The sequence below is a fragment of the Oncorhynchus mykiss genome, chromosome 23 (assembly GCF_057628025.1).
Source record: "Oncorhynchus mykiss isolate SJ-2025 chromosome 23, ASM5762802v1, whole genome shotgun sequence".
Classification (NCBI taxonomy): domain Eukaryota; kingdom Metazoa; phylum Chordata; class Actinopteri; order Salmoniformes; family Salmonidae; genus Oncorhynchus; species Oncorhynchus mykiss.
This window is the reverse complement of record NC_143044.1, coordinates 64380993-64407384: the sequence shown is the minus strand read 5'-3', so window position 1 is coordinate 64407384 and position 26392 is coordinate 64380993. Positions and strand designations below refer to the sequence as shown.

The window sequence follows — 26392 nt, the reverse complement described above, 5'->3', positions numbered from 1 at the left end:
TTACTGGTTCGACAGACAGGTACAGAGGAGGGGGATAGGTAGATTACTGGTTCTACAGAAAGGTACAGAGGAGGGGGATAGGTAGATTACTGGTTCTACAGACAGAGGAGGGGATAGGTAGATTACTGGTTCTACAGACAGAGGAGGGGGATAGGTAGATTACTGGTTCTACAGACAGGGACAGAGGAGGGGGATAGGTAGATTACTGGTTCTACAGACAGGTACAGAGGAGGGGGATAGGTAGATTACTGGTTCGACAGACAGGTACAGAGGAGGGGGATAGGTAGATTACTGGTTCTACAGAAAGGTACAGAGGAGGGGGATAGGTAGATTACTGGTTCTACAGACAGAGGAGGGGATAGGTAGATTACTGGTTCGACAGACATGTACAGAGGAGGGGGATAGGTAGATTACTGGTTCTACAGAAAGGTACAGAGGAGGGGGATAGGTAGATTACTGGTTCTACAGACAGAGGAGGGGGATAGGTAGATTACTGGTTCTACAGACAGGTACAGAGGAGGGGATAGGTAGATTACTGGTTCTACAGACAGGGGAGGGGGATAGGTAGATTACTGGTTCTACAGACAGGGGAGGGGGATAGGTAGATTACTGGTTCTACAGACAGGTACAGAGGAGGTGGATAGGTAGATTACTGGTTCTACAGACAGAGGAGGGGGATAGGTAGATTACTGGTTCTACAGACAGGTACAGAGGAGGGGGATAGGTAGATTACTGGTTCTACAGAAAGAGGAGGGGGATAGGTAGATTACTGATTCTACAGACAGAGGAGGGGGATAGGTCGATTACTGGTTCTACAGACAGGTACAAAGGAGGGGGATAGGTAGATTACTGGTTCGACAGACATGGGAGGGGGATAGGTAAATTACTGGTTCTACAGACTGAGGAGGGGGATAGGTAGATTACAGGTTCTACATACAGAGGAGGGGGATAGGTAGATTACTGGTTCTACAGACAGAGGAGGGGGATAGGTAGATTACTGGTTCTACAGACAGAGGAGGGGGATAGGTAGATTCCTGGTTCTACAGACAGAGGAGGGGGATAGGTAGATTACTGGTTCTACAGACAGAGGAGGGGGATAGGTAGATTACTGGTTCTACAGACAGAGGAGGGGGATAGGTAGATTGCTGGTTCTACAGACAGAGGAGGGGGATAGGTAGATTACTGGTTCTACAGACAGGTACAGAGGAGGGGGATAGGTAGATTACTGGTTCTACAGACAGAGGAGGGGGATAGGTAGATTACTGGTTCTACAGACAGAGGAGGGGGATAGGTAGATTACTGGTTCTACAGACAGGTACAGAGGAGGGGGATAGGTAGATTACTGGTTCTACAGACAGAGGAGGGGGATAGGTAGATTACTGGTTCTACAGACAGGTACAGAGGAGGGGGACAGGTAGATTACTGGTTCTACAGAAAGGTACAGAGGAGGGGGATAGGTAGATTACTGGTTCTACAGACAGAGGAGGGGGATAGGTAGATTACTGGTTCTACAGACAGGTACAGAGGAGGGGGATAGGTAGATTACTGGTTCTACAGACAGGTACAGAGGAGGGGGATAGGTAGATTACTGGTTCTACAGAAAGGTACAGAGGAGGGGGATAGGTAGATTACTGGTTCTACAGACAGAGGAGGGGGATAGGTAGATTACTGGTTCTACAGACAGGTACAGAGGAGGGGGATAGGTAGATTACTGGTTCTACAGACAGAGGAGGGGAATAGGTAGATTACTGGTTCTACAGACAGAGGAGGGGGATAGGTAGATGACTGGTTCTACAGACAGAGGAGGGGGATAGGTAGATTGCTGGTTCTACAGACAGAGGAGGGGGATAGGTAGATGACTGGTTCTACAGACAGGTACAGAGGAGGGGGATAGGTAGATTACTGGTTCTACAGACAGAGGAGGGGGATAGGTAGATTACTGGTTCTCAACAATGTATTGTTGTCATCCTCAGCCATCACATGCAGTGCTGTACGTATTCTCTATGGGCCCTGGTAGAGACAGAGGCTGAGACGGAGAGACTGAGAGAGTGAGGCAGGGACTGCAGTGGTTGAATATTTAATGATAAGGAGGAGGCGGGGCTGAGGCTCTCTCATGGGCTGTGCCATGTGTAAAAGGAGCAGGAGGAGGCTGTGATTGGCTGGAAACGTAGAGAACGAGGATGTCATTGGCTACCTGGCTGTGATGTAACTGTGAGTGGGGTAGAGTTGGAGAAGTGGCAGCACCAGATGGTTTCTACACAGTAAGACAGACAGTGAGTCAGTCACATTACAGATCCTACTGTTGTCACTAGACAGTATCTACCTTTACACAGCTTCATACCGTTCCTTTACCAGAGACCTGCCGGAGTATACAGTATTACAGACAGTGAGTCAGTCACATTACAGATCCTACTGTTGTCACTAGACAGTATCTACATTTACACAGCTTCATACCGTTCCTTTACCAGAGACCTGCCGGAGTATACAGTATTACAGACAGTGAGACAGTCACATTACAGATCCTACTGTTGTCACTAGACAGTATCTACATTTACACAGCTTCATACCGTTCCTTTACCAGAGACCTGCCGGAGTATACAGTATTACAGACAGTGAGACAGTCACATTACAGATCCTACTGTTGTCACTAGACAGTATCTACATTTACACAGCTTCATACCGTTCCTTTACCAGAGACCTACCGGAGGATATAGTATTATAGATTATATTATAATATTTTATATTATAAAAAATTGTTTTAGATGCTAACAAATGCTAACCAAGTACTAGTGAATTCTCAATAGCGGACACTAGCTAAATGCTAACAGGCGCAAGGCAACATAAATGAATTGCAAGGACAGACAGAGTCAATACATATTAGAATCACCTTTGGCAGTGATTACAGCTGTGAGTCTTTCTGGGTAAGTCTCTAAGAGTGATTACAGCTGTGAGTCTTTCTGGGTAAGTCTCTAAGAGTGATTACAGCTGAGTCTTTCTAGGTAAGTCTCTAAGAGTGATTATAGCTGTGAATCTTTCTGGGTAAGTCTCTAAGAGTGATTACAGTTGTGAGTCTTTCTAGGTAAGTCTCTAAGCGTGATTATAGCTGTGAGTCTTTCTGGGTAAGTCTCTAACAGCGATTACAGCTGTGAGTCTTTCTGGGTAAGTCTCTAAGAGCTTTGCACACCTGGATTGTACAATATTTGCCTATTATTCTTTAAAAAATTCTTCAAGCTCAAGCTGGTTGTTGTTTTTTGCAAGACAGCCATTTTCAAGTCTTGCCATAGATTTTCAAGCAGATTTAAGTCAAAACTTTAACTCGGCCTCTGAGGAACATTCACTGTCTTCTTGGTAAGTACCTCCTTGTGTTTTAGGTTATTGTCCAGCTGAAAGGAACATTCATCTCCCAGTGTCTGGTGGAAAACAGACTGAACCAGGTTTTCCCTCTAGGATTTTGCCTGTGCTGAGCTTCATTCCATTTATTTTGTATCCTAAAAAACTCCAAAACGATTACAAGCATACCCATAACATGATGCAGCCACAACTATGACTGAAAATATGAAGAGTTTTACTTAGTGATGTATTGTATTTTCCCCAAACATAACGCTTTGTATTCAGGACAAAAAGTTAATTGCTTTGCCACATTTTTTCCAGTATTACTTATTGCCTTATTGCAAACAGGAAGCATGTTTTAGAATATTTGTATTCTGTAGAGGCGTCGTTCCTAACTCAGTTGCCGGAGAGGAAGGAAACCGCTCAGGGATTTCACCATGAGGCCAATGGTGAGTTTAAAACAGTTAGAGAGTTTAATTGGCTGTGAGACGAGGAAACTGAGGATGGATCAACAACATTGTGGTTACTCCACAATACTAACCTAATTAACAGGGTGAAAAGAAGGAAGCTTGTATCTTTGTAGTGACTGGGTGTATTGATACACCATCCAAAGTGTAATTCATAACCTCACCATGTTCAAAGGGACATTCAATGTCTGCTTTTTTTTTAACCATCTACCAATAGGCGTCCTTTTTTGAGAGGCATTGGAAAACCTCCCTGGTCTTTGTGGATAAATCTGTTTGAAATACACTGCTCGACTGAGGGACATTACAGATAATTGTATGTGTGGGGTACAGAGATGAGGTAGTCATTCAAAAATCATGTCCATGCAACTTATTATGTGACTTGTTAAGTACATTTTTATTCCTGAACTTATTTAGGCCACAAAGTGGCTGAATACTTATTGACTCAAAACATTTCAGCTTTCACTTTTTGTACAAAGGTCTAAAAACAAAGTTTCACTTTGACATGATGGGGTATTGTGTGTAGACTTGTGACAAAACAACTCAATTGAATCCATTATACATTCAGTTTGTAACAAAACAAAATGTGGAAAAAGACAGAAGGTGTGAATACTTTCTGAAGGCGCTGATTTAAATGGAAACGTAAAATCAGATTTTCTGACATATCAATAACTAAGCCTTCTAATCCCGTAGCTTTGGGCCTACACACAGAACTTGGTGTTATTTGGACTTATGGTTCATCTAATCCCGTAGCTTTGGGCCTACACACAGAACTTGGTGTTATTTGGACTTATGGTTCATCTAATCCCGTAGCTTTGGGCCTACACACAGAACTTGGTGTTATTTGGACTTATGGTTCATCTAATCCCGTAGCTTTGGGCCTACACACAGAACTTGGTGTTATTTGGACTTATGGTTCATCTAATCCCGTAGCTTTGGGCCTACACACAGAACTTGGTGTTATTTGGACTTATGGTTCATCTAATCCCGTAGCTTTGGGCCTACACACCGAACTTGGTGTTATTTGGACTTATGGTTCATCTAATCCCGTAGCTTTGGGCCTACACACAGAACTTGGTGTTATTTGGACTTATGGTTCATCTAATCCCGTAGCTTTGGGCCTACACACAGAACTTGGTGTTATTTGGACTTATGGTTCATCTAATCCCGTAGCTTTGGGCCTACACACAGAACTTGGTGTTATTTGGACTTATGGTTCATCTAATCCCGTAGCTTTGGGCCTACACACAGAACTTGGTGTTATTTGGACTTATGGTTCATCTAATCCCGTAGCTTTGGGCCTACACACAGAACTTGGTGTTATTTGGACTTATGGTTCATCTAATCCCGTAGCTTTGGGCCTACACACCGAACTTGGTGTTATTTGGACTTATGGTTCATCTAATCCCGTAGCTTTGGGCCTACACACCGAACTTGGTGTTATTTGGATTTATAGTTCATCAGAATACGTTTTTAAAAGGTTTTCCAAAATGTCCAAGATGGAGGAAAATCTTTCCTGATGGACATTATGGGACTTCGAGGCAAATGTGTTCAATATGAGGTTTTAAGTTGGACTGCTTCCAACACTGCCCCCTATAGGCAGTCAGGACCATTATTTGTTATCAAGTTACTCATGGAATCTAGTTCCTGTTTGTTATCAAGTTATTCATGGACTCTAGTTCCTGTTTGTTATCAAGTTATTAATGGACTCTAGTTCCTGTTTGTTATCAAGTTATTAATGGACTCTAGTTCCTGTTTGTTATCAAGTTATTCATTGACTCTAGTTCCTGTTTGTTATCAAGTTATTAATGTGCCAAATTAGAAAAAAAGTTAGCAATCTCTGCTTGAGTTATTTGGCCATGTCAAGGAAAACATAAAAATATGAATTCAGACAATAACAATAGGTTTGACAGCTTCGTTGTGAACCCCTAAATATATTTTTGGGGGGTATTGATGGTATCGAATATCATATCGTGGAAATCTCAAAATACCCCGGTATACAGTATAAACGGCCTTCTGCCCAAGCCTAGTTCATACCTACTGACAAAAATACCTACTGACAAGATAAACACCATTAGATCTGAGCCTGCTGTCTGATCCTCAGAGAAACAGAGATGTTAAAACCAGAGAGAGAACCCCCAGTAGCTCTGAGCCTGCTGTCTGATCCTCAGAGAAACAGAGATGTTAAAACCAGAGAGAGAACCCCCAGTAGCTCTGAGCCTGCTGTCTGATCCTCAGAGAAACAAGAGCTTCTCTTACTAATGCTACTACAGAGGATTAGAAGGTAACATTAAAGTCACAGACCAGGGGAGAGGGAGACCTAAAGAGAAGCTCATCCCTGCTGTCTCTCACCACCCTGCACTGGGATCCACAGCATTACAGGACTGCCGTGTATTTCTGGATGTGAAAGAAAGACAGTACAGTTTTCTAACATCAAAGAGGAGAGAAGCTTTGTGATCTCAGCTCTGTCAGGTCCTATGTGTTTAATGAGCTTCCTCTGGCAGCAGCAGATTACACTCAGATGATGTGGCCCCAGGATGGATAATCACTGTATTATAACGTTACTGTACTGGAGGTTATAATACTAAACACTCTGATCCAACAGAACACCACATATCACACAGCCTATGGGCCCTGGTCAGAGGTAGAGTATAGGGACAGGCCTCTGATCCAACAGAACACCACATATCACAGTAGTTAGTATATTCTGATAGCTAGGTGAGACAACCACATAACACAGTAGTTAGTATATTCAGATAGCTAAGTGAGACAACCACATATTACAGTAGTTAGTATATTCAGATAGCTAAGTGAGACAACCACATATTACAGTAGTTAGTATATTCTGATAGCTAGGTGAGACAACCACATATCACAGTAGTTAGTATATTCAGATAGCTAAGTGAGACAACCACATATTACAGTAGTTAGTATATTCAGATAGCTAGGTGGGACAACCACATATCACAGTAGTTAGTATATTCAGATAGCTAGGTGAGACAACCACATATCACAGTAGTTAGTATATTCAGATAGCTAGGTGGGACAACCACATATCACAGTAGTTAGTATATTCAGATAGCTAGGTGGGACAACCACATATCACAGTAGTTAGTATATTCAGATAGCTAGGTGAGACAACCACATATCACAGTAGTTAGTATATTCAGATAGCTAGGTGAGACAACCACATATCACAGTAGTTAGTATATTCAGATAGCTAGGTGAGACAACCACATATCACAGTAGTTAGTATATTCAGATAGCTAGGTGGGACAACCACATATCCCAGTAGTTAGTATATTCAGATAGCTAGGTGAGACAACCACATATCACAGTAGTTAGTATATTCAGATAGCTAGGTGGGACAACCACATATCCCAGTAGTTAGTATATTCAGATAGCTAGGTGGGACAACCACATATCCCAGTAGTTAGTATATTCAGATAGCTAGGTGAGACAACCACATATCACAGTAGTTAGTATATTCAGATAGCTAGGTGGGACAACCACATATCCCAGTAGTTAGTATATTCAGATAGCTAGGTGAGACAACCACATATCACAGTAGTTAGTATATTCAGATAGCTAGGTGAGACAACCACATATCACAGTAGTTAGTATATTCAGATAGCTAGGTGGACAACCACATATCACAGTAGTTAGTATATTCAGATAGCTAGGTGAGACAACCACATATCACAGTAGTTAGTATATTCAGATAGCTAGGTGGGACAACCACATATCACAGTCATAGTCAGTACATCAACTGATAAACAGTCCTGATGTCCAGTTTTAACACTGTGTCTGATCAGACATCAACTGAGGATTGAAATGTCCCTACCTTGGCAAAAGCTGTTGGTTCCTTAGCTATAGTCTTAATAGAAATATGTAAGTAAATAAGAATGTGATCTTAACTGACTTGCGTAGTTAAAAAAGGTTAAATATAACATTGACATTTGAATTGTAGTTGTATGTTTTGTAAGACAGTTCTCAGAGAGAACGTACTCTACAACAACGGTTACCCACATGACTGTAATGTTGATCTCTGGGTCCCTCTAGTGGCCGCCCAGAGAACCTGCACCCTGCTACTGAACGTTCTGTCTAAGATCAGGTCTGTGGGTTGAGTGCATCATAACAACGGGATTACAACCTCTGACCATGGCACTGTGACTGGTAACCTCATGGGTACACTCAAAATGGCTGACGTGATCTCAGTAGGAGATAGAAGGTTATACGAGATAGGTTTCAGGGCTATAACATTAGGTGGATAGATATAGGAGAGAGGGTTATACGAGATACGTTACAGGGCTATAACATTAGGTGGATAGATATAGGAGAGAGAGGGTTATACGAGATAGGTTACAGGACTATAACATTAGGTGGGTAGATATAGGAGAGAGGGTTATACGAGATAGGTTACAGGACTATAACATTAGGTGGGTAGATATAGGAGAGAGGGTTATACGAGATAGGTTACAGGACTATAACATTAGGTGGATAGATATCCCCTCTCCTTCACTACACACTGGAGTCTCAGGCACCATCTCCTGTCTGTGTGGAGCTGGATCCTTGCAGAGCTGCAGTGGACCTAAATCTAATCCAATAATGGGAAGTATTGACAGCGTCCCAGATGACACCCTATCTCCTGTACAGCGCACTACGTTTGGCCAGGGCCCATAAGGTTTTGGTCAAAAGTAGTGCACTATGTAGGGAATAGGGTGTCATTTGGGACATAGTTTGCTTCCTTCTGTCTTGTTGACATCTATCAGAGAGAAATGGGATCAAAGTGCATTTCATGTCTTCTCCACTAGGTGGCATCAGTGTGCTGAGAGGAAGATGGATCATTCCAGAACTACTGTGTTGGTGAGGACCACACACACACACACACACACACACACACACACACACACACACACACACACACACACACACACACACACACACAGAACATAAACAGTGCAGGGCACAGTTCCTGCAATCAACAAACAAGACTATTCATGTTTGCAAAGTTGGGCAATACGGCAATCAAAGCAACGGTTTCAAATAATTCAAACTGTTCCAACCAACTAGACATAACCCTAACCCTAACCCCTACCCCTAACCCCTAACCCCTAACCCCTAACCCTAACCCTGTTCCAACCAACTAGATCACTTTCATTTTCCTGGATGTCACAGACATAACACTAACCCTAACCCCTAACCCTAACCCTAACCCTAGATCCCTTTCATTTTCCTGGATGTCACAGACATAACCCTAACTCTAACCCCTAACCCTAACCCTAACCCTAGATCCCTTTCATTTTCCTGGATGTCACAGACATAACCCTAACCCTAACCCCTAACCCTAACCCTAGATCCCTTTCATTTTCCTGGATGTCACAGACATAACACTAACCCTAACCCCTAACCCTAACCCTAACCCCTAACCCTAACCCTAACCCTAGATCCCTTTCATTTTCCTGGATGTCAATGACATGCCATGCTATCTCCACACACTGAGTTAAATACCCAAACGGACCCATATAAGACCCATATTGTCAACGCATCTAATCAACATCTTAGTCATATTTCCCACAAAGCTGGCAGTATAATAATGACCGTGTCTTTCTGAAAGAGAGACCAGAGGAAAACCAATAATGACCGTGTCTTTCTGACAGAGGAAAACCAATAATGACCGTGTCTTTCTGACAGAGGAAACCCAATAATGACCATGTCTTTCTGACAGAGACCAGAGGAAAACCAATAATGACCGTGTCTTTCTGACAGAGACCAGAGGAAAACCAATAATGACCATGTCTTTCTGACAGAGACCAGAGGAAAACCAATAATGACCGTGTCTTTCTGACAGAGACCAGAGGAAAACCAATAATGACCGTGTCTTTCTGACAGAGACCAGAGGAAAACCAATAATGACCGTGTCTTTCTGACAGAGGAAAACCAATAATGACTATAGCTAGGTATAGCTAGGTATGTACAGATGGTATTTATAGCTGGTATGTATAGCTGGTATGTATGGCTAGGTATAGCTAGGTATATATAGCTGGTATTTATAGCTGGTATGTATAGCTAGGTATAGCTAGGTATATATAGCTGGTATTTATAGCTGGTATGTATAGCTAGGTATAGCTAGGTATATATAGCTGGTATTTATAGCTGGTATGTATAGCTAGGTATAGCTAGGTATGTATAGCTGGTATTTATAGCTGCTATGTATGGCTAGGTATAGCTATGTATGTATAGCTGGTATGTATAGCTATGTATGTTTAGCAATGTATGTATAGCTAGGTATAGCTAGGTATAGCTATGCATGTATAGCTAGGTAGAAATAGCTGGTATGTATAGCTGGTATGTATAGCTAGGTAAATATAGCTGGTATGTATAGCTGGTATGTATAGCTATGCATGTATAGCTGGGTAGATATAGCTGGTATGTATAGCTGGTATGTATAGCTAGGTAGATATAGCTGGTATGTATAGCTGGTATGTATAGCTAGGTAGATATAGCTGGTATGTATAGCTGGTATGTATAGCTGGTATGTATAGCTAGGTAGATATAGCTGGTATGTATAGCTATGCATGTATAGCTGGGTAGATATAGCTGGTATGTATAGCTGGTATGTATAGCTGGCATGTATAGCTAGGTAGATATAGCTGGTATGTATAGCTGGTATGTATAGCTGGTATGTATAGCTAGGTAGATATAGCTGGTATGTATAGCTGGTATGTATACCTGGTATGTATAGCTAGGTATGTATAGCTGGTATGTATAGCTGGTATGTATAGCTGGTATGTATAGCTAGGTAGATATAGCTGGTATGTATAGCTAGGTATGTATAGCTGGCATGCATAGCTGGTATGTATAGCTATGCATGTATAGCTAGGTAGATACAGCTGGTATGTATAGCTGGTATGTATAGCTAGGTAGATATAGCTGGTATGTACAGCTGGTATGTATAGCTGGTATGTATAGCTATGTATGGCTGGTATGTTCTGCTGGTATGTATAGCTATGTATATATATCTAGGTAGATATAACTGGTATGTATAGCTGGTATATATAGCTGGTATGTTTGGCTGGTATGTATAGCTGGTATGTACAGCTGGTATGTATAGCTGGTATGTTTAGCTGGGTAGATATAGCTGGTATGTTTAGCTGGTATGTATAGCTGGTATTTACAGCTGGTATGTATAGCTGGTATGTTTAGCTGGGTAGATATAGCTGGTATGTATAGCTGGTATGTATAGCTGGTATGTTTAGCTGGGTAGATATAGCTGGTATGTTTAGCTGGTATGTACAACTGGTATGTACAGCTGGTATGTATAGCTGGTATGTATAGCTGGTATATATAGCTGGTATGTATAGCTGGTATATTTAGCTGGTAGGTATAGCTGGTATATATAGCTGGTATATATAGCTGGTATGTATAGCTGGTATGTATAGCTGGTATGTATAGCTGGTATATTTAGCTGGTAGGTATAGCTGGTATATATAGCTGGTATATATAGCTGGTATATATAGCTGGTATGTATAGCTGGTATGTACAGCTGGTATGTATAGCTGGTATGTATAGCTGGTATATTTAGCTGGTAGGTATAGCTGGTATATATAGCTGGTATATATAGCTGGTATGTACAGCTGGTATGTATAGCTGGTATGTATAGCTGGTATATTTAGCTGGTAGGTATAGCTGGTATATATAGCTGGTATGTATAGCTGGTATGTATAGCTGGTATGTATAGCTGGTATGTATAGCTGGTATATTTAGCTGGTAGGTATAGCTGGTATATATAGCTGGTATGTACAGCTGGTATATTTAGCTGGTATGTACAGCTGGTACGTATAGCTGGTATATATAGCTGGTAGGTATAGCTGGTATATATAGCTGGTATATATAGCTGGTATGTACAGCTGGTACGTATAGCTGGTATGTATATGTATGTTTAGCTAGGTAGGGATGGTCCCACCTTCCTCCTCCATGCTCTAATCCCCTGTCTGCATGTTCTCATTCCCCAAAGCCACCTGGAGAAACTATATGTAAAACACCTTGGTTTATGGACACTGGACAGCTATAAAGGTGTGACGCTGCCATCTGTAGTCCTGCCTACCTTATCTAGTTCAAACAGCCTTACTGCCATTGTGATGTTTACCTCAGAGGCCTGATACTGTAGGACACACTGGACTTCCCCCTGTCCAACTGGTCTACTGGTGATGCATACAGCAACAGGTATCAGTTACGTCACCCAGCTGGAGAACATTTACCACCAAATCCATGCAATAGTCATTGACACAACAGTCAAAACGTTTGTCTAGAATCCTCCAGACAGTGTGTACTGTTCATAATGGAGCAATCAGCCAATCAACTGAATGAGCTTGGGGGTCGTTGGAATCACTCAGCTCTCATTGTTGGAAAAATCAACATGGCAACAAAAGGGCAATAATTTCAGCTCATTGTGTAAAGAGAAAGGGGTCGGAGGGTCGGAAGCAGAACTCCAGGAGAAGGGGGAATGGGATGGGGAACAGGGCTCTATTGAGGGGGTTTAGCTGTGTGGCTGGACCAATGAGGAGAGAGGATAGCAGGGGCTAGTGGGCTGTGTAGCTGGACCAATGAGGAGAGAGGATAGCAGGGGCTAGTGGGCTGTGTAGCTGGACCAATGAGGAGAGAGGATAACAGGGGCTAATGGGCTGTGTGGCTGGACCAATGAGGAGAAAGGATTACAGGGGCTAATGGGCTGTGTGGCTGGACCAATGAGGAGAGAGAAGCACAGGGGCTAGTGGGGCTGAGGCATTAACAAAGGGTTGTGGGGAGGGGATGGTGTGTGTGTCGGTCTTGTCGGTCTTGCAGGGCAGCAGGGATAAGGCCCAGCACACCGAGGCAGCAGGGATAAGGCCCAGCACACCGAGGCAGCATGGATAAGGCCCAGCACACCGAGACAGCATGGATAAGGCCCAGCACACCGAGGCAGCATGGATAAGGCCCAGCACACCGAGGCAGCAGGGATAAGGCCCAGCACACAGAGGCAGCATGGATAAGGCCCAGCACACCGAGGCAGCAGGGATAAGGCCCAGCACACCGAGGCAGCAGGGATAAGGCCCAGTACACCGAGGCAGCATGGATAAGGCCCAGCACACCGAGGCAGCATGGATAAGGCCCAGTACACCGAGGCAGCAGGGATAAGGCCCAGCACACCGAGGCAGCACAGGGTTTTGTATCCATGTGATGGCAAACTGAGGGGCTCATACATTTCCCAACCCATCTTGTCTCTAAGCCCATTCCCCCTTCCCCACCACCCACCCCACCCCATCCTGTCTCTAAGCCCATTCCCCCTTCCCCACCACCCACCCCACCCCATCCTGTCTCTAAGCCCATTCCCCCTTCCCCACCACCCACCCCACCCCATCCTGTCTCTAAGCCCATTCCCCCTTCCCCACCACCCACCCCAACCCATCCTGTCTCTAAGCCCATTCCCCCTTCCCCACCACCCACCCCACCCCATCCTGTCTCTAAGCCCATTCCCCCTTCCCCACCACCCACCCCACCCCATCCTGTCTCTAAGCCCATTCCCCCTTCCCCACCACCCACCCCAACCCATCCTGTCTCTAAGCCCATTCCCCCTTCCCCACCACCCTGGCCTGGGACAAAGACAGCTGCCATAACCAGCAGAGGAGAGTAGAGCAGAGATGAGCTCTGTGTTCATCCTAGTGAGGTTTCATATTGTGACCCCAGCACTACAGCCAGTTACTGATTGACATGTTGGTTTGTTGCCAAAAGACAACAGTAACTCCACTATAGAGCTGGGACTCTGCAGTGTATTTCACACTGAACTGACATTAAAACAACCTTCTGACTTTCAGGCAAATCCAGTTGAATTTGTTGTTTCAAACAGGCAATATCTTAGGCCGTATGTTCAGCATCTCACAACATGTAGGGTTCCTTTACAATGTTTATGTTTTGTTCAGGTGGCTTGAAGCAGATGAGATGAGAAGTGAGACTGGGCATGTCAATCTTCCTCAGCATCAAACCTGTTCTCTGTGGCTGCAGGGCTGTAGGCAGAGATAGCCTGGGATGAACCGAAATTGACAGACTCCTTGATTTCTTTGCCTGAATCTCCTAACAACCAAACGACAACACCAGGTCAGAAACACCAGCCCTCCATCCAACACAATGGCTGGAGAGCTAGAGACCATGACTCTACATAACACTATAGCCTGTAGATCCTGTTGTTACTACAGACAGACTGACAGTCTTACAGGCAGACTGTAGATCCTGTTGTTACTACAGACAGACTGTAGATCCTGTTGTTACTACAGACAGACTGTAGATCCTGTTGTTACTACAGACAGACTGTAGATCCTGTTGTTACTACAGACAGACTGACAGTCTTACAGGCAGACTGTAGATCCTGTTACTACAGGCAGACTGTAGATCCTGTTGTTACTACAGACAGACTGACAGTCTTACAGGCAGACTATAGATCCTGTTACTACAGGCAGACTGTAGATCCTGTTGTTACTACAGACAGACTGTAGATCCTGTTGTTACCACAGACAGACTGTAGATCCTGTTGTTACTACAGACAGACTGTAGATCCTGTTGTTACCACAGACAGACTGTAGATCCTGTTGTTACCACAGACAGACTGTAGATCCTGTTGTTACTACAGACAGACTGTAGATCCTGTTGTTACCACAGACAGACTGTAGATCCTGTTGTTACTACAGACAGACTGTAGATCCTGTTGTTACCACAGACAGACTGTAGATCCTGTTGTTACCACAGACAGACTGTAGATCCTGTTGTTACTACAGACAGACTGACAGTCTTACAGACAGACTGTAGATCCTGTTGTTACTACAGACAGACTGTAGATCCTGTTGTTACCACAGACAGACCGTAGATCATGTTGTTACTACAGACAGACTGTAGATCCTGTTGTTAATACAGACAGACTGACAGTCTTACAGACAGACTGTAGATCCTGTTGTTACTACAGACAGATGTAGATCCTGTTGCTACTACAGACAGACTGTAGATCCTGTTGTTACTACAGACAGACTGACAGTCTAACAGGCAGACTGTAGATCCTGTTACTACAGACAGGCTGACAGTCTTACAGACAGACTGTAAATCCTGTTACTACAGACAGACTGTAGATCCTGTTGCTACAGACAGACTGTAAATCCTGTTACTACAGACAGACTGTAAATCCTGTTACTACAGACAGACACGTTAGAGGGCCTATCTTTACAACAGCCTTGTCTACAGACATGTAGGAGGGCCTATCTTTACAACAGCCTTGACTACAGACACGTTAGAGGGCCTATGTTTACAACAGCCTTGACTACAGACACGTTAGAGGGCCTATCTTTACAACAGCCTTGACTACAGGCACGTTAGAGGGCCTATCTTTACAACAGCCTTGACTATGGAACACGTTAGAGGGTCTATCTTTACAACAGCCTTGTCATCTCAGACACTTGTTTACAAACACAGGTGCAGGCAGTAAAGCAACAAACAAACCTCCACTGAGAGACTGCCACTGAGCACGGCATCACACAGCCCTCCAGGTATTGTCATGTCAAACACACAGAAACCTTCAGATTCAGAGGAATGCCTCTAGGTCATCAGACTGCTGTTTATACTTCCCCTCAGGCCTCTAGGTCATCAGACTGCTGTTTATACTCCCCCCAGGCCTCTAGGTCATCAGACTGCTGTTTATACTCCCCCCAGGTCTCTAGGTCATCAGGCTGCTGTTTATACTCCCCCTCAGGCCTCTAGGTCATCAGACTGCTGTTTATCCCTCAGGCCTCTAGGTCATCAGACTGCTGTTTATCCCTCAGGCCTCTAGGTCATCAGACTGCTGTTTATACTCCCCCTCAGGCCTCTAGGTCATCATACTTCTGTTTATGCTCCCCCTCAGGCCTCTAGGTCATCATACTTCTGTTTATACTCCCCCTCAGGCCTCTAGGTCATCAGACTGCTGTTTATACTCCCTCTCAGGCCTCTAGGTCATCAGACTGCTGTTTATACTCCCCCTCAGGCCTCTAGGTCATCAGACTGCTGTTTATACTCCCCCTCAGGCCTCTAGGTCATCAGACTGCTGTTTATACTCCCCCTCAGGCCTCTAGGTCATCAGACTGCTGTTTATACTCCCCCTCGGGCCTCTAGGTCATCAGACTGCTGTTTATCCCTCACACCTGTTACCATCGTCTCGCGCCTCATGACACTCACCTGGACTCCACCTTGATTATCTTCCCTGTATCTGTCACTGCCCTTGGTTCTTTCCTCAGGTTATTGACTCGGTTTCATGTCGGTGCGTTTTTGGTTTGTGTTGATTGTTTTAGTTATTAAAACATTCAAAAGTAGTGTACTATATAGGGAATAGGGTGCCATTTGAGATGCAAACAATCTTTTGAAACAACAGTTTCCCCTGTTGGAGTACAGCAGAGGTTAAAATCAGCTGCAGCTGCAGGGGCCTCATAGTACCCAGTACAGGACAGGGTTCAGTACCCAGTACAGGACAGGGTTCAGTACCCACTGCAGAGCAGAGTTCAGTACCCACTACAGAGCAGGGTTCAGTACCCAGTACAGGACAGGGTTCAGTACCCAGTACAGGACAGGGTTCAGTACCCAGTACAGGACAGGGTTCAGTGCCCAGTACAGAACAGGGTTCAGTACCCACTGCAGAGCAAGGTTCAGTACCCAGTACAGGACAGGGTTCAGTACCCACTGCAGAGCATGGTTCAGTACCCACTACAGAGCAGAGTTCAGTACCCACTGCAGAGCAGGGTTCAGTACCCAGTACAGGACAGGGTTCAGTACCCAGTACAGGACAGGGTTCAGTACCCAGTACAGGACAGGGTTCAGTGCCCAGTACAGAACAGGGTTCAGTACCCACTGCAGAGCAAGGTTCAGTACCCAGTACAGGACAGGGTTCAGTACCCACTGCAGAGCAGAGTTCAGTACCCACTGCAGAGCAGGGTTCAGTACCCAGTACAGGACAGGGTTCAGTACCCAGTACAGGACAGGGTTCAGTACCCAGTACAGGACAGGGTTCAGTGCCCAGTACAGAACAGGGTTCAGTACCCACTGCAGAGCAAGGTTCAGTACCCAGTACAGGACAGGGTTCAGTACCCAGTCAGGACAGAGTTCAGTACCCAGTACAGGACAGGATTCAGTACCCACTACAGAGCATGGATCAGTACCCACTACAGAGCATGGATCAGTACCCAGTACAGGACAGGGTTCAGTACCCAGTACAGGACAGGGTTCAGTACCCACTACAGAGCAGGGTTCAGTAGCCAGAGCAGAGCAGAGCAGGGTTCAGTACCCAGTATAGAGCAGGGTTCAGTACCCACTACAGAGCAGGGTTCAGTAGCCAGAGCAGAGCAGGGTTCCTTGATTTGGAAAGAAAGCATTCACAGAAATGGAGATGAAAAGTAATTGTCATTGTTTTGAGGAGTCTAATGGAGGACTCTAGATTTTTGATAAGGAGCTGCCTGGAGCAACAGCCTCAGTCTCCACTCTGCCCTGTGCTCCAGGGAAATACAAGGTAATACAATACCCATACAAGAGCACAGAGCAGTGCTACGGACCGTTACCATGGAAGCAGAACAGTCACAGAACACATCCCTCCAACGTTATGTAGTACCACCAACTAGCCAAATGCTGCGGACTCTATGGAAAGAACACAACTATGAAGTAGCCAATAACTGTCTGTGTGAAGTCCAAGTTAATTTCTAATAGGGTTGGGTGGTATACTGTATACAGTGTACCATATCTCAGGGTATTTCAAAATACCACCAGTATGATTTTACAATACCATCAATGCTGTTTTTGTTTATATAAACATTAATATTAGTTTAGTTATTGTTAAATAAATACCTGCAGTAAGTTGTGCTCCAGGTAATAGATAAAGCATATTGCATTCAACATTTCACCTGGTATCGTCATTTTACATTACAAAGCTTACCAGTACTAGTTATCTAAAACAGCAGATTGAACGAGTCAACTGTGTTTGTTTACAAAGAAGCACAACGAGACAAATGGGAGCTGTGTAAGAGAGGTGAATCACTCCGGCAGGCCCACTTAAGAGAGGTGAATCACTCCGGCAGACCCACTTAAGAGAGGTGAATCACTCCGGCAGACCCACTTAAGAGAGGTGAATCACTCCGGCAGACCCACTTAAGAGAGGTGAATCACTCCGGCAGGCCCACTTAAGAGAGGTGAATCACTCCTGCAGCCCCACTTAAGAGAGGTGAATCACTCCGGCAGCCCCACTTAAGAGAGGTGAATCACTGCGGCAGGCCCACTTAAGAGAGGTGAATCACTCCTGCAGCCCCACTTAAGAGAGGTGAATCACTCCGGCAGCCCCACTTAAGAGAGGTGAATCACTCCGGCAGGCCCACTTAAGAGAGGTGAATCACTCCGGCAGGCCCACTTAAGAGAGGTGAATCACTCCGGCAGCCCCACTTAAGAGAGGTGAATCACTCCGGCAGCCCCACTTAAGAGAGGTGATCAAGTCACTACTAATATTTGCCAGCCATATAAACTGAACAAAAATATAAATGCAACATGTAAAGTGTTGGTCCCATGTTTCATGAGCTGAAATAAAAAATCACAGAAATGTTCCATACACACAAAAAGCTAATATCTGACAGGTGTGGCATATCAAGAAGCTGATTAAACAGCATGATCATTACACAGCTGCACATTGTGCTGTGAACATTAAAAACCACTCTAAAATGTGTAGTTTTGTCACACAACACAATGCCACAGATGTCTCAAGTTTTGAGGGAGCGTGCAATTGGCATGCTGACTGCAGGAATGTCCAACAGAGCTGTTGCCAGAGAATTGTTTATTTCTCTATCATAAGCCGCCTCTAACGTTGTTTTAGAGAATGTGGCAGTGTGTCCAGATGACCACGTGTATGGCGTCATGTGGGCGAGCAGATTGCTGATGTCTGTTAAATAGCCATCACTAGCCAGCTTCCACCCGGTTACGCAACCCTGCACCTAAGAGGCTGCTGCCCTATATACATAGGCTTGGAATCATTGCCTACTTTAATAATGGAACACTAGTCACTTTAATAATGTTAAAATAATGTTTTAAATATTACCTCAATTACCTCGACTAACCGTTGCCCCCGCACATTGACTCTGTACCGGTACCCCCTGTATATAGTCTCCACATTGGTACCCCCTGTATACAACCCCGTATACAGCCTCCAAATTGACTCTGTACCAGTACCTCCTGTATATAGCCTCCACATTGACTCTGTACCGGTACCCCCTGTATATAGCTTCCACATTGACTCTGTACCGGTACCACCTGTATATAGCCTCCACATTGACTCTGTACCGGTACCCCCTGTATATAGCCTCCACATTGACTCTGTACCTGTACCACCTGTATATAGCCTCCACATTGACTCTGTACCGGTACCCCCTGTATATAGTCTCCACATTGACTCTGTACCGGTACCCCCTGTATATCGCCTCCACATTGACTCTGTACCGGTACCCCCTGTATATAGCCTCCACATTGACTCTGTACCGGTACCCCCTGTATATAGCTTCCACATTGACTCTGTACCGGTACAACCTGTATATAGCCTCCACATTGACTCTGTACCGGTACCCCCTGTATATAGCCTCCACATTGACTCTGTACCTGTACCACCTATATATAGCCTCCACATTGACTCTGTACCGGTACCCCCTGTATATAGTCTCCACATTGACTCTGTACTGGTACCCCCTGTATATCGCCTCCACATTGACTCTGTACCGGTACCCCCTGTATATAGCCTCCACATTGACTCTGTACTGGTACCCCCTGTATATAGCCTCCACATTGACTCTGTACCGGTACCACCTGTATATAGCCTCCACATTGACTCTGTACCGGTACCCCCCTGTATATAGCCTCCACATTGACTCTGTACCGGTACCCCCTGTATATAGCCTCCACATTGACTCTGTACCGGTACCCCCTGTATATCGCCTCCACATTGACTCTGTACCGGTACCCCCTGTATATAGCCTCCACATTGACTCTGTACTGGTACCCCCTGTATATAGCCTCCACATTGACTCTGTACCGGTACCCCCTGTATATAGTCTCCACATTGACTCTGTACCGGTACCCCCTGTGTATAGTCTCCACATTGACTCTGTACCGGTACCCCCTGTATATAGCCTCCACATTGACTCTATACCGGTACCCCCTGTATATAGCCTCCATATTGACTCTGTACCGGTACCCCCCTGTATATAGCCTCCACATTGACTCTGTACCGGTACCCCCTGTATATCGCCTCGCTATTGTTATTTTACCTATGCTCTTTAATTATTTGTTACTTTTATTTTAAATTTCTTTCCTTAACTTCTTAAAGCATTGTTGGTTAAGGGCTTGTAAGTAAGCATTTCACTGTGAGGTCGACACCTGTTGTATAGTTTAAGGTCGACACCTGTTGTATAGTTTAAGGTGCAGGGTTGGATACATCATCTCCACTTGGCCAGCCTGTCATTTTTGTCCCAGTCCTCATCGAATACCCTGGCAGTACCGCTGTCCTAAACACTCAGACACCACCCTGGTCTGTTATTGGGCCATCACATCATGGCTGGCTGGCTGGCTGGCTGGCTGGCTGGCTGTCCTAATGAAGTTATTTTCGGCTTTGGCTACATCTATGACCATTAAAATATCAAAATGCTTTCTTTTTGTTGACCAGTGCCTGGAGGTTTTGGTGAAGTATCTGAGTGGTTGGTGATATTGCTTCTGAAGTTGAGAATTCCCAGTTACCTGCTAGATGGCTAATTCATATCAGAGAACATCTAGTGTGACAGGACAGGGAGGGTAACAACATGGTGGATAGATATGGCTGCTGACCTATCAGAGAACATCTAGTGTGACAGGACAGGGAGGGAAACAACATGGTGGATAGATATGGCTGCTGTCCTATCAGAGAACATCTAGTGTGACAGGACAGGGAGGGTAACAACATGGTGGATAGATATGGCTGCTGTCATACTTCATAACCACCAAGGATGGAGGGGTTGATGGATGGAGTAAAGGTGGAGGAGAGGCACCAAGGAAGCCAGTCTGACAGCCTGTTTGGGTGAGGCAGAGGGAGGGATGGAGAGGAGGAGGAGGAGGAGAGGAGTCTGTCTGTTTGGGTGAGGTTAGAAGGATGGGTAGATGGATGGATGGATGGATGGAGGGAGGGAGGGAGGGAGGGAGGGAGGGAGGGAGGGAGGGAGGGAGGGAGGGAGGGGTCTGTCTGTTTGGGCGAGGTCAGCTCCAGTCCCCTGCTGGTATTCAGCCAGCTATCTCCTAGGCAACTGACATGAGCCACAAATAGAACACCACCACACTGAATCCCTACGCCGCACCGTGCCACACCAGACCTACACACTCAGATCCTTCCACCATGACAGATAACGCCTGGCAATAACACAGAGACCGGTCCACATCCGCCACACCTAACACATTACATCATCACTCATTCATCAACATGACGGCCTTCTAAAGTCCTTCCTTCACAGCGGCGGGAAGGGGGGATGGGGTGGGGAGGGGGGGTGAGGCGGGGTGAGGTGGGGAGGGGGCGTGAGGCGGGGAGGGGGGTGAGACGGGGAGGGGGGTGAGGCGGGGTGGGGGGTGAGGCGGGACGAGGCAGGGAAGGGGGGTGAGGCGGGACGAGGCGGGGAGGAGGGGTGAGGCAGGGAGGGGGGGTGAGGTGGGGATATGTCTATCCATCCATCCATCCATCCACTGAGATGGAAACATCAGCCACTTCTCAGCAGTAACCAACACAACACCCACTCAATATCTGTTCTGTCTCCGATGTGAACATGTCAGTCTAATGAAACTCTAGTTCTGTCTCCAATATGAACATGTCAGTCTAATGAAACTCTAGCTACCTTCACAATGAATACAGGTCAGTAGATGGAGAGATATAACCTCATTCTGTAAATCTATCAACAACATCAAATCACTGGTCACTTTAGCTTGGAATCACTGGCCCCTTTAATAATGGAACACTGGTCACTTTAATAATGGAACACTGGTCACTTTAATAATGGAACACTGGTCACTTTAATAATGGAACACTAATATCTACTGTACTGTTGGAGCAGGTATGTGACCAATATATATCACTGTACTGTTGGAGCAGGTATGTAACCAATATATATTACTGTTGGAGCAGGTATGTGACCAATATATATTACTGTACTGTTGGAGCAGATATGTAACCAATAGATATTACTGTCGGAGCAGCTATGTGACCAATATATATTACTGTTGGAGCAGGTATGTGACCAATATATATTACTGTACTGTTTAAGCAGGTATGTAACCAATAGATATTACTGTTGGAGCAGGTATGTGACCAATAGATATTACTGTACTGTTGGAGCAGGTATGTAACCAATAGATATTACTGTTGGAGCAGGTATGTGACCAATAGATATTACTGTACTGTTGGAGCAGGTATGTGACCAATAGATATTACTGTTGGAGCAGGTATGTGACCAATAGATATTACTGTACTGTTAGAGCAGGTACGTGACCAATAGATATTACTGTACTGTTGGGGCAGCTATGTGACCAATAGATATTACTGTACTGTTGGAGCAGGTATGTGACCAATATATATTACTGTACTGTTGGAGCAGGTATGTAACCAATATATATTACTGTTGGAGCAGGTATGTGACCAATATATATTACTGTACTGTTGGAGCAGATATGTAACCAATAGATATTACTGTCGGAGCAGCTATGTGACCAATATATATTACTGTTGGAGCAGGTATGTGACCAATATATATTACTGTACTGTTTAAGCAGGTATGTAACCAATAGATATTACTGTTGGAGCAGGTATGTGACCAATAGATATTACTGTACTGTTGGAGCAGGTATGTAACCAATAGATATTACTGTTGGAGCAGGTATGTGACCAATAGATATTACTGTACTGTTGGAGCAGATATGTAACCAATAGATATTACTGTTGGAGCAGCTATGTGACCAATATATATTACTGTTGGAGCAGGTATGTGACCAATAGATATTACTGTACTGTTGGAGCAGGTATGTGACCAATAGATATTACTGTACTGTTGGAGCAGGTATGTGACCAATAGATATTACTGTACTGTTGGAGCAGGTATGTGACCAATAGATATTACTGTTGGAGCAGGTATGTGACCAATAGATATTACTGTTGGAGCAGGTATGTGACCAAGAGATATTACTGTTGGAGCAGGTATGTGACCAATATATATTACTGTTGGAGCGGGTATGTGACCAATAGATATTACTGTTGGAGCAGGTATGTGACCAATATATATTAAAGTATTGTTGGACCAGCTGTGTGACCAATATATATTACTGTACTGTTGGAGCAGGTATGTGACCAATAGATATTACTGTACTGTTGGAGCAGGTATGTGACCAATAGATATTACTATTGGAGCAGGTATGTAACCAATAGATATTACTGTTGGAGCAGGTATGTGACCAATAGATATTACTGTACTGTTGGAGCAGATATGTAACCAATAGATATTACTGTTGGAGCAGCTATGTGACCAATATATATTACTGTTGGAGCAGGTATGTGACCAATAGATATTACTGTTGGAGCAGGTATGTGACCAATAGATATTACTGTACTGTTGGAGCAGGTATGTAACCAATAGATAGTACTGTACTGTTGGAGCAGCTATGTGACCAATATATATTACTGTAATGTTGGAGCAGGTATGTGACCAATATATATTACTGTACTGTTGGAGCAGCTATGTGACCAATAGATATTACTGTACTGTTGGAGCAGGTATGTGACCAATAGATATTACTGTACTGTTGGAGCAGGTATGTAACCAATATATATTACTGTTGGAGCAGGTATGTAACCAATAGATATTACTGTTGGAGCAGGTATGTGACCAATAGATATTACTGTACTGTTGGAGCAGATATGTAACCAATAGATATTACTGTTGGAGCAGCTATGTGACCAATATATATTACTGTTGGAGCAGGTATGTGACCAATAGATATTACTGTTGGAGCAGGTATGTGACCAATAGATATTACTGTACTGTTGGAGCAGGTATGTAAACAATAGATAGTACTGTACTGTTGGAGCAGATATGTAACCAATAGATATTACTGTACTGTTGGAGCAGATATGTGACCAATAGATATTACTGTACTGTTGGAGCAGGTATGTGACCAATAGATATTACTGTACTGTTGGAGCAGGTATGTAACCAATAGATATTACTGTTGGAGCAGGTATGTAACCAATAGATATTACTGTTGGAGCAGGTATGTGACCAATATATATTACTGTACTGTTGGAGCAGATATGTAACCAATATATATTACTGTTGGAGCAGCTATGTGACCAATATATATATTACTGTTGGAGCAGGTATGTGACCAATAGATATTACTGTTGGAGCAGGTATGTGACCAATATATATTACTGTACTGTTGGAGCAGGTATGTAACCAATAGATAGTACTGTACTGTTGGAGCAGATATGTAACCAATAGATATTACTGTACTGTTGGAGCAGGTATGTGACCAATAGATATTACTGTTGGAGCAGGTATGTGACCAATAGATATTACTGTACTGTTGGAGCAGCTATGTGACCAATAGATATTACTGTACTGTTGGAGCAGGTATGTGACCAATATATATTACTGTACTGTTGTAGCAGCTATGTGACCAATAGATATTACTGAACTGTTGGAGCAGGTATGTGACCAATAGATATTACTGTTGGAGCAGGTATGTGACCAATATATATTACTGTACAGTTGGAGCAGGTATGTAACCAATATATATTACTGTTGGAGCAGGTATGTGACCAATATATATTACTGTTGGAGCAGGTATGTGACCAATAGATATTACTGTTGGAGCAGGTATGTGACCAATAGATATTACTGTTGGAGCAGCTATGTGACCAATATATATTACTGTTGGAGCAGCTATGTGACCAATATATATTACTGTTGGAGCAGGTATGTGACCAATATATATTACTGTTGGAGCAGGTATGTGACCAATAGATATTACTGTTGGAGCAGCTATGTGACCAATAGATATTACTGTACTGTTGGAGCAGGTATGTGACCAATAGATATTACTGTTGGAGCAGGTATGTGACCAATAGATATTACTGTACTGTTGGAGCAGCTATGTGACCAATATATATTACTGTACTGTTGGAGCAGCTATGTGACCACCTCTATGATGTGAGCTTCTATGATGTGATGTGATCCTCTATGATATGATTCTCTATGATGTAATCCTCTATGATGTGATTCTCTATGATGTGATCCTCTATGATGTGATGTGAACCTCTATGATGTGATGTGATCCTCTATAATGTGATGTGATCGTCTATGATGTGATCCTCTATGATGTGATCCTCTATGATGTGAACCTCTATGATGTGAGGTGATCCTAATCCATGTTAAAGTGCCAGTTCTCCAGATTGATACAGGAGACTGCAGTTTGTGACATATTGCAAGGACAATACCAGGAGGACAAGATCTTCAACTCCATTTAGGGACACCACATTTTAGTCCAGACATCTTTTTCAGTCAGAGCGGTAACTGACTACTGTCATAAACCTCACCTAGTCAGAGAGGGAACTGAGTACTGACTGTCATAAACCTAACCTAGTCAGAGAGGGAACTGAGTACTGACATAAACCTAACCTAGTCAGAGAGGGAACTGAGTACTGACATAAACCTAACCTAGTCAGAGAGGGAACTGAGTACTGACATAAACCTAACCTAGTCAGAGAGGGAACTGACTACTGTCATAAACCTAACTTAGTCAGAGAGGGAACTGACTACTGTCATAAACCTAACCTAGTCAGAGAGGGAACTGAGTACTGACTGTCATAAACCTAACCTAGTCAGAGAGGGAACTGACTACTGACTGTCATAAACCTAACCTAGTCAGAGAGGGAACTGAGTACTGACATAAACCTAACCTAGTCAGAGAGGGAACTGACTACTGTCATAAACCTAACCTAGTCAGAGAGGGAACTGAGTACTGACATAAACCTAACCTAGTCAGAGAGGGAACTGAGTACTGACATAAACCTAACCTAGTCAGAGAGGGAACTGACTACTGTCATAAACCTAACTTAGTCAGAGAGGGAACTGACTACTGTCATAAACCTAACCTAGTCAGAGAGGGAACTGAGTACTGACTGTCATAAACCTAACCTAGTCAGAGAGGGAACTGACTACTGACTGTCATAAACCTAACCTAGTCAGAGAGGGAACTGAGTACTGACATAAACCTAACCTAGTCAGAGAGGGAACTGACTACTGTCATAAACCTAACCTAGTCAGAGAGGGAACTGAGTACTGACATCAACCTAACCTAGTCAGAGAGGGAACTGACTACTGTCATAAACCTAACCTAGTCAGAGAGGGAACTGAGTACTGACATAAACCTAACCTAGTCAGAGAGGGAACTGAGTACTGACATAAACCTAACCTAGTCAGAGAGGGAACTGAGTACTGACATAAACCTAACCTAGTCAGAGA

The 26392-nt window shown here is 44.1% G+C and overlaps 1 protein-coding gene across 8 annotated transcripts in view; it reads right to left on the bottom strand.

The window, feature by feature from the left end:
- ank3b (ankyrin 3b) overlaps nt 1–26392 on the bottom strand; it is a 294436-nt gene that overhangs the window by 219857 nt on the left and 48187 nt on the right. The window lies entirely within an intron of this gene.